We start from the raw sequence: 9235 nt of genomic DNA, 5'->3' as shown, positions 1-9235 counted from the left end.
ATCCGCCCTCCAAACCCCAAGCCACATCCTGGGCAACTTTCCATCACAATTAGCATACTATCCTCACGTAGAAGAATCTTTGGTGGTTGTTGAATGACCATCATGCTAGAGTTCTCTAACCTCACACCCATCATGAAAGCTCTACCAACACCTGCTTTCTCCACAGCCTCATTCTTGTGGTCTAAATCAGCCTATAAACATAGACAAAGAGGCAATTAACTAGGGTAAAAAATAAGACACCTTCAAGAATGTTTAATTGTAGATGGGTTGGCGAATATATCCTCCTCATAAAACTATGAGTATAGAATTTGGGATGAAGCTTTCAATTTTTTAACACAAAATGGTAGTTTCTAGTGTATTTTTGGCCAATCTTTATCCATAACCCCCAAAAACTGGGAGAATTTGGGTAAATATTTTGATAGATGGTTTTTGCAAAATAGCCAAATGTTTTTGAAGACCCTTGAAAAATAGCCATTGGGCTATAAATAGCCCCTATTTTTTTTCCTTGCAAACATGTCATGGACTTTATTCATATGTAGAAAACACATATACATACCTTTCTTTTTCTAAAGCTTCTCTAGTGACACAAAGTTTATCTTGAAGCTGTCGCTCTACTTGTTCTTATGCATCAGAGGGCATGTTATTTGATGGACGCATCATGGTGTGGTATTCAATTGCACATTTAATATGTAATGCAAGCTACACTTTGCCTCCTCTACCTTCGCTGTCATTGTACAAAGAACTAGCAATGTAGTTTCTTTGTTGCACTCGGTATTCATTAGAATGCCATCCACCAATGTCTGCACTTGACCCGAGGCCTCCACCTTTGCCTCATATAGGCTACCTTGTGCCAACAAAGTGCATGCATCTTGAGATAGTGTTACACCATAGCTCATAGATGACATTGATTGTACACCTGCCTCGCACATCCACTGAGTTCTTTTTTTTATGCAATTACCATTGACACTTGTCTTATTAACAACCTACCAAGCAAATATGGCCCACTTCACAAAACCAATGTAGACCTGGTAGACATAGTCTCAGGCAAATTGAAGGCCCACAGAATAGTTTGAGAGTGTAGTTTGGTAAACCTATTTATATAATGTATACAAGGTTAGGTAGTGCTCCTTCTTTGCCGTTCGCAAATCACCTTCTTGTTTTTCTCAAGGAGCTCTGGAAACACTCTTAGCCAATGCTTTGGTGGTGGCACCTCATTGGGAGTTAGACGCCTTGCATCCTACCCCTGAAGATTGAGACTATACACTCTGGAAAAATCCTCTAAAGTCCTACAAAATTCTTTCAATAGCTCCGTCTCTAACTTTGGGTGGCAAAAGGTGGTGGGGGTGCTCGCTTTTGGCATGCAAAAAACATTGGTTAGATAAGAAAACACACTCTCCTTATCTCTTGTATATTGAGCTTAAGACCACCAACATCTATGGAGCTCGATTAGTAGGTTGATGAGCGATGAGAGAGAAAGAGAGAGAGAGAGAGAGAGAAGGGCCGCCTTTGTGTCTTTGTCGTTGCCCTTCGAGTCAGCCATCGTCGAAGATGAAGAAATGTTCTCAAGAAGCTCTAAGTGGGGGAGAGGAAGTGAGAAGAGATCTGCTGACTCTCAGTTTTTCAAATGAGACAGTGCTCATAGAGAAAGCATACAAAAAATAATAATTACCCTGCCACTTTCAGTTACCCCCCCCCCCACTACCTTTTCAGTTAGGTAAATTTTATTTTCTTAGTTTTTAAAATATTTTCATATTTTTCAATTCAAAGTTCATTTCGAAGTTGCAAACCACAACCCAAAAACTACTATTTCTATTGGTCCAAAGTGTATAAGCTTACCATGCATCCACCCTAATAGTATTCACATTTTGAGTGGGATTTATGAGTGTATTGCTAGGTGTTACCCAAGGCTTTTTATTTGCATTAAAATTGTTAAAAGAACGTGGCCCAGTAGGAGTACCATAATGATGAGGCATTGGTTATCTATTTTTAGTGAAACGTGAGGTTTGTCAACTGTTGGATGAAAAAGCATTAAATTGTCAAGAGGTTTTGTGCAAAACTCTTTTGTGTTCTACATCATGGGCTAAAGAAATAGCTCCATCAAGAAGGTTTGAACATGTTTACCTCAGCTTGAATAGTCTCTTCGATTCCTAATTCATAATGACGTGGAATTGTATTTTTATGTACTTCTTCAAGAATACGAAGTTGAAGTAGATCCTATATCTATTTTGTAGTTAGCATACAAATTATACATGAGATCTTTTTGCATAAGAGCATAAGATTTCTATACATTCTAAAGGTCTACACATTAGGTCAATAATTGAATTAACCAAGTTGATAATACTCTCAATTATCAAGTAAGATGATAATTCAAAAAATGCAATAAAAAACTTTTAAGACCTAGTTACACAATCGACAAGGTTGATATTGCCAACCCACGTAGTTTTTAACCAATTATGTAAAACGTTTTAAGACCTAGTTACACAATCGACAAGAAGGTTGATATTGTCAACCCATGTAGTTTTAAACAAATATGTAAGAGAACAATGTCATTTTCTAAAAGTAATTCATTATTCAAAAGGAATTCATACCACATTCATGCCACTTCTACATTGTTCATGGGGTGATAGTGTGTATAAGTTGTCAATGTGTGGTTCATTCACTAGTGACTATCTTACAAAGTAAAAGGGTTCTGGTGATGGAGTTTTCTCGTATGCCTCGATGACTTTAGTGGCAATAGAAAGAGAAAAGGAGGCATCACATCATGAAACTATTTAGATGAGGGCATGCACTAAAGAGACTGGTTAGGAGGGTAATGTGTAGAGGAGGCCTAAGAGGTTCAGGTGTAGTGCAATTGAGGCAAGGAGTAGGATGGAGAGGAGAGCACAAGGAACATGATTTTGTAGTAGATGAGGAGGGTGGGGGTGGGTATACCATGATCTACACCTTAGGTTAATAATTGATGTTACTAAGTTCATACTATTCTTAGTTACCAAGTCAGAATATATTGTGAAAAAATGCGATATTAAGCAAATTTTAAAACCTAGTTACACAAGTGAGAAATTTTTAGCCAATTATGTTAGGAAACAATGTTATAAGGAGGACTTCAGGGCCAGGGATTTCACTGACGTAAACGAGAACATGTGAACATGTTAATAACATATGTTAATAACACAAAAAATCTTGTGATCACATGTTATATTCACAAAGCTTTCACAAGGGCCTAAAAAATTTATCTTTGTCGGGCATAAAAAATCTTCTTAGGTGGCCACTGACCTGCTATTATGTGAAGATGGTAACATGAGAACATGTGAATAGCTTATTCCCATGTGTAGCCAAGCTTTTAAGGGGTTCCCAAATGGCAAGTGACCTGTTATTTTGTGAACGGTAACATGAGAACATGTGAATAACTTGTTCACATGTGTTATTATCACAAAAAATCTTGTGAACACGTGAATATTAAATCCCTGTTCAGGGCACTTGTAGTTTATTCATGAGAGTGTCTATAGGTTGGCGGAATGTAGTATATTCACTAGTGTGCACAAGTAGGAGGGTTTTTGTGTGGACTTTTCTCATGATACATGGATGGGAGGGTTTAAGCCATAGATTTTAGTGAGAGTACAAACAAGAGAAGTCCTTACAAGAGAGTACACATAGAGAAACATACTAAGGAGGGAGATATGTGTAAAGGAAGGTATATATATACATTAGGTTAATAGATGATGCAACCAAGATTATACTCTCGATTAGCAAGTGGGGATAGGGGCCAATAAAATCTAAGGTATATATATACATTAGGTTAATAGATGATGCGACCAAGATTATACTGTCAATTAGCAAGTAAGATCATATTCTAAAGATGTGATAATCAAATTTTAAACACAATTGCCAACATTCATAATTTGTGAGCCCATTTAGTATTTTTGTCAATCACGTAGGAAACCAATGTCAATTATTGAAATGCCAAATGTAGTTTATTCACGTGAGGCGGCGTGTCACTAGTGTGCACTTGTGTCAGTCTAAGAAAGGGTTTTGCCGACGCTGGCAATAAGGCTTTCCACCTCAGCCTTGCCGATGCCAAAGGCTGTCTCTAGGACCTCCTCGGGGAGGGGTGGGTAGGCGTCGAAGAGAGCAGCGGCGAGCTGCGAGGTGCCCGGGTTCTGGCTATTGAGGGCGGAGATGGCGAGGGCGGAGTGGTCCTTGTCCGGGTTGAGCTGGAAGTGCACAAGGCCGCGAGGGAAGACAAAGAGATCTCCGGGGGCAAGGATCTGCTCAAATAGGGTATTGTTGGGCGTGGCGGTGACGAAGCCCACCTTGAGCGTGCCCTCGGCCAGGAAGAGCACCTCGGTGGCGCGAGGATGCACGTGGGGCGGGTTTAATCCCTTAGGGTCGAAGTCTATGCGGGCGATGGACAGGCCCTGCGTGTTGAGAGCAAAGAAGTTGGCTGCACTGGCCAGGTTGACGGAGACGCCCAGCCCTTTCATAGGCTTGGAGCGATGCTCAAGCATCGTGAACTTGAAGTCCGCGGCCTGCACATCAATGGCTGGCTTGCAGGTGAACCCGTTGAGGGTGATCATGCTGGTGTTATCCGCCACACAGAAGTCCTGCAGAGGGTCTTCATCCGCGGCCCTGACGTCTAGTATGAGCGGAGACAGCATCACTGCCAATAGAAGCAAGCTGCTGCTGGCGGCTGCCATGGTTTGTGGAGTGTTGTGGGGAATGCGATGATGCGATCAGGAGGGAAAGCTGTGAGCGCTGGGTATTGGAGATTATAGGGCACTACGTACTCCGATCCTCATGCGCCTGTGGTATTTATGCACGACGACGTCCGCCTCTGGAAAGAACGATTCTTATCCGCTCCAAGAAGGAGTCCATGTGCATGCACGCAGTCGACGTTTCCGCTGTCACAGCGATTGACGTAGTCGCCTACCGCCCGTGTCAAACCAATGTTGACATCCGCATTCGAGAACCTTGTGATGATCGATGACTGGGCACTGGTGTTCTCTCCTATGTCACCGGACATCCGCCTCTGGAAAGAAAGATTCTTATCCGCTCCAAGAAAGAGTCACGCAGCACTCTTCTTCCGCAGTACTAGATGGGTACTGCGGCCTTCAAATTCTACGCTGGGCCGCATTGCAAAGCTAGTGGTGGTTGGAAGTTGGGACCACACGAGTGTGAATTGTGTCTCGCCTTGGATGTGCTAATAGCCTGTAGGGGTGACACAAACCTACGCTCTTTCCTTGTTTTCTCACGCACGTTTTGTTCGTCAGAGAGACAGACGTGGCAGTAAGATTAGATTTTCAACCTAATGCCTTCTTTTTCTCCGATGAACCTTTTTCTACGGTTGAGACTACATGGGTGTGAATTGTGGCTTGCCTTCTTTTTCTACGATGAACCTTTTTCTATTGGATTCGTTGAGAGAGAGAGAGAGAGATGGATGCACTAGTAGGGGGTGAGACAAGCTAGAGTGTGAGTGTATGTGTGTGTGAGAGAGAAAGAGAGGATGTGGTAGTACGTGAGGAATACCCAACGTCCTTCCTTTCTTTCTTTGTGTATGCCCCAGAGTCAACAAAAGACATGTTTTATGTAAAGATTCTCTCCTTGTGTAGTGTAATTTATGGGATTCTTTATGCAATTGCATCAAAATTTGGGAATGCATATTATTGAGGCATAATTGGCGCCAATGATCTCTATATCATTTATCACTTATGTTTCTTGATGTTTAAAATTCGTAGCTATATAAATATTACACTCTATCATTAATCGTGTTGATGAGGGGAAGGGCCTTAGTTAAAATACATGTTATCCCAATCAAAAAGTCATGTTTATGGAGACTAGAGGGGATTGGCCTTAGATAAAATATAAGTTATCCCAATGGAGAAATCCTAAATGAAAAACATATTGATTTAGACATACAAGAGAAGATTAAGGCTCATAAATGCACTCACTCCTTTGTCTCTTGACTTTAACGTGGTAAGGTGACTAAGTTAACCTAGATTTCATCATTGGTAGCCTAAAGAAGATTATATAAGAGGAAAAATCCATTGGTCTACCTTGCTTTGTGTACAAGATGAGTTTTAATTTAAAAAAAAACTAAGTTTGTAATTATTTAGTTTAGTGAAAGAGTACATGTCGTCGTTAGAAAGGGGGACAAGTGAGGGGGGACAAGTGAAAGTGCAAACATCACATGTGACTCTCGCCCTATCTCCAAAACTCAGAAAAATAATTATTTGAGTGACAAATGTTGCATGGAGTATCATATTTGACATGTTGCAACACAATATATCACTTATTGTGTTATTAATTGTGTCATTTGTTGTTGTCTATTTATGTCTTGTTTGCTTTACGAAAAAGGCATGAAATAGTTCTCTTTATTGTGCTAAGTGACATAATGTGATGCTTAATGATACTCACTATACTAAGTCATATATTAAATGGACAAGTGTGCTTTTTTAGCCCCCCTTTCATCCTTTCCACTTTGTCTCTCCTTTCTTTCTAACTTTCTCTCTTCATCTAGTGTTTTTCAGTCTTAAACTCTCTAATCTATAGACCTATACTATTACTCTTTCTCTCTTCATCTATTGTTTTTCAATCTTGTATACATAGACCTATACTATTACTCTTGCTTTCTTGCAAACAAGCTTTGCCTTTATTAACTTTTTAATCTTAGATTACTTTTTCCATCTTTATATGATTGAGCTTTGTATCTTGCACATAGAGGCTCCTCTAATTCTCTCCTTATTTCCAACTCACTATTGCTATGGGTGTGTTGATTAGCTCTCTCAATCATTTCCAACTCCCCTCAATGAAGGTTAGTCGTAATGAATATCACTTTTCTATGAGTTCTTGTAAATACTTATTCTTTCTATGAATGGTTTATTAATACAGAATAAGAAAATTCAGATCTTGAATTAATTATTTATCTCAAGAAAATGTTAAGAAAAATATCAAAAAAAATAAAAAACGATAATAAGAATCTTGTGTGTATGTATGTGTGTGTGTGTGTGTGTATACACATGTGTGCACACGTGTGTATGTGTGTGTGCACACATATAGACATACCTAACTTCCATAATTTCACTTTTTTCTATCAGCATGCCCTTACACATGTAAAGACAAAAGGCATGTTGTATGGAGAGGATCTCCTATTTCTAGTGTAACTCACATGTTTTTGTATTGTCAAATTGCATCTTTGGAAATGTATATTACTTGGACATAATCTATGGCAAAGTTTGATGCATTGCACTCTAATTTGTGGCCACAATATTCCAACCTAAATGTGACACAGTGGATCAAAAACTCATTGTATTGTACAAGATAGGGAAAAAAACCATGTCCTAAAATGTGGTCTATTGTATTTATATTCTTAAATTATGGTTTATCTCTATATCTTTTTTAACATTTATTTGTTAGTGTATATTAGAGTAATGTTCAAAACATGGGTGTCAATCGTGGTTTACCTTCCTTTTCTAGGATGAAACTTTTTCTATTGGGTGTGTTTAGGGGGGGGGGGGGGGGGGAGAGAGAGAGAGAGAGAGAGAGAGAGAGAGAGAGAGAGAGAAGATGTGACACTACGTGAGACATACCAACTTCCTCCTCTTTTCCTTTGTGTATGTAGAGATAAGAGGCACACTATTGTTGGGTATTTTTTGTCTAGTAGCTCTCCATTGTTGTGTGAACACCTTCTTAATAAGAGAGCATGAGACGGCACCTTGGTGCCTATGTAAATAATTGTACGTGGTACAAGTATTATCATAATACCATCATTATTGTATTGTGCAGTCTCTCTCTATTGTCAGCTATCACATCTCTCTCTCCCTATTACTCTCTCTCTATATCTCTCTCTCTCTCTAAGCACCATCTCCATAGCCTAAACTATCATCTTCATATCTCTTTGCACAAGATCTGCTCCTACACTCACGTCATGGACATCTTTGACCCACCATAACATGAGTTGCGATCTTGTAGGTACCAATATGGTACCGGATTCTTGATCCATGATTATCACGTTAGCAAAAACCCTATTTTCCCTCTTTGCCTAAGCACCCATGTGCCAATGATTTGCTTTGTTCTCCCTCTACAAAGAATCATTCTCTATTATTTTTAGCATGTTTTTAAGCTAATACAGATTTATCTCATCATCTCAAGGGACTTGACCCAACTTAAAACAGTGAAAAATGCAACACAAATTGGCACAAAAACACAAATATCAAGGGCTACAAATAAAATTGATCATTTCAGAGGTAGTGTCTTAACAAAATTTGGGGCTTTCTCTAAATATGGAAAAAATCTACAAATTGAAGATTCCAGAGAGCCACAAGAATTTGGGGCTTTTAAACAATTAAGGCAAAGTTGGCCTAGTTACAACTTCTACCCCATCAAGAAGGGGATTTTATTAATTGTTAAGAAAATAATCAAATTGAATACCCTACAAAAAATTATTGGGGATTCTCCACAAGAAATCCTTCTACCAAAAAAAAATCAAGAAAGAGACTTATATTAAGTATGAAAAAGGCATACAACAATCCCAGCTAAAAGCCGGAATAGAATAAAATCACCCCAATATGTAATGTGATTCCAAGCAACTGAGGAGAATCATGATGCCATGAGAGACCTGTGGGAATAGAGGAAAAGAAAATTCCATAGTCCCACTCCCACATAAATGTAACATAGTTTACCTGCACAGAACAAGAGGACCTCTAAATACAAGCCCAAGTAGCCATGAGAGTATGGATGATATCACCCCGTATAGTACTAATACTAAGACCCAAATATCTGGACACCCTCAATAGCCTCAGTGCATCTAGCTCTCCAAATTTGCCATGCTGTAATATTGGCAATAATATCGCAACTAGTGTTAATCCTCTGTCTAGGGGGTGTATAATCAGAGTGAGGGACATCCTGTAACAAACCATGATGGGCAATACCTATATGAATGAAAATAGCAGATTTTGTACCACTTCCCTCGTAAAAAAAGTTGTGGACCGAACTAGGTGAGCCAAGCAACTGCCCCCCAAGTCACATGCATGGCAAGACCACTCAATTTGCCCATAAGTTGGGCTATAGAACCCCAAATTTGTTGTGCAGTTCTGCATTCCTTAAAAAATGATGTACAATCTTAGAATCTACCGCACATCTTGTGTAGGTAGGTACTACATCGAAGACCAATCTCCACTGATTGATGGGAACAACACCATATAAAAATAACCAACAAAAATTAGAGATCTGACTCCTTCTA

The 9235-nt window shown here is 39.4% G+C and overlaps 1 pseudogene; it reads right to left on the bottom strand.

The window, feature by feature from the left end:
* Positions 1–4016: 4016 nt before the first annotated feature.
* LOC147626437 (germin-like protein 8-2 pseudogene) lies at positions 4017–4694 on the bottom strand (annotated as a pseudogene).
* Positions 4695–9235: the final 4541 nt, after the last annotated feature.

Source organism: Cibotium barometz, chromosome 22 (assembly GCF_041138505.1).
Source record: "Cibotium barometz isolate CiBa-2024 chromosome 22, ASM4113850v1, whole genome shotgun sequence".
Taxonomy (NCBI): Eukaryota; Viridiplantae; Streptophyta; class Polypodiopsida; order Cyatheales; family Cibotiaceae; genus Cibotium; species Cibotium barometz.
This window is presented reverse-complemented; position numbering and strand designations above follow the sequence as displayed.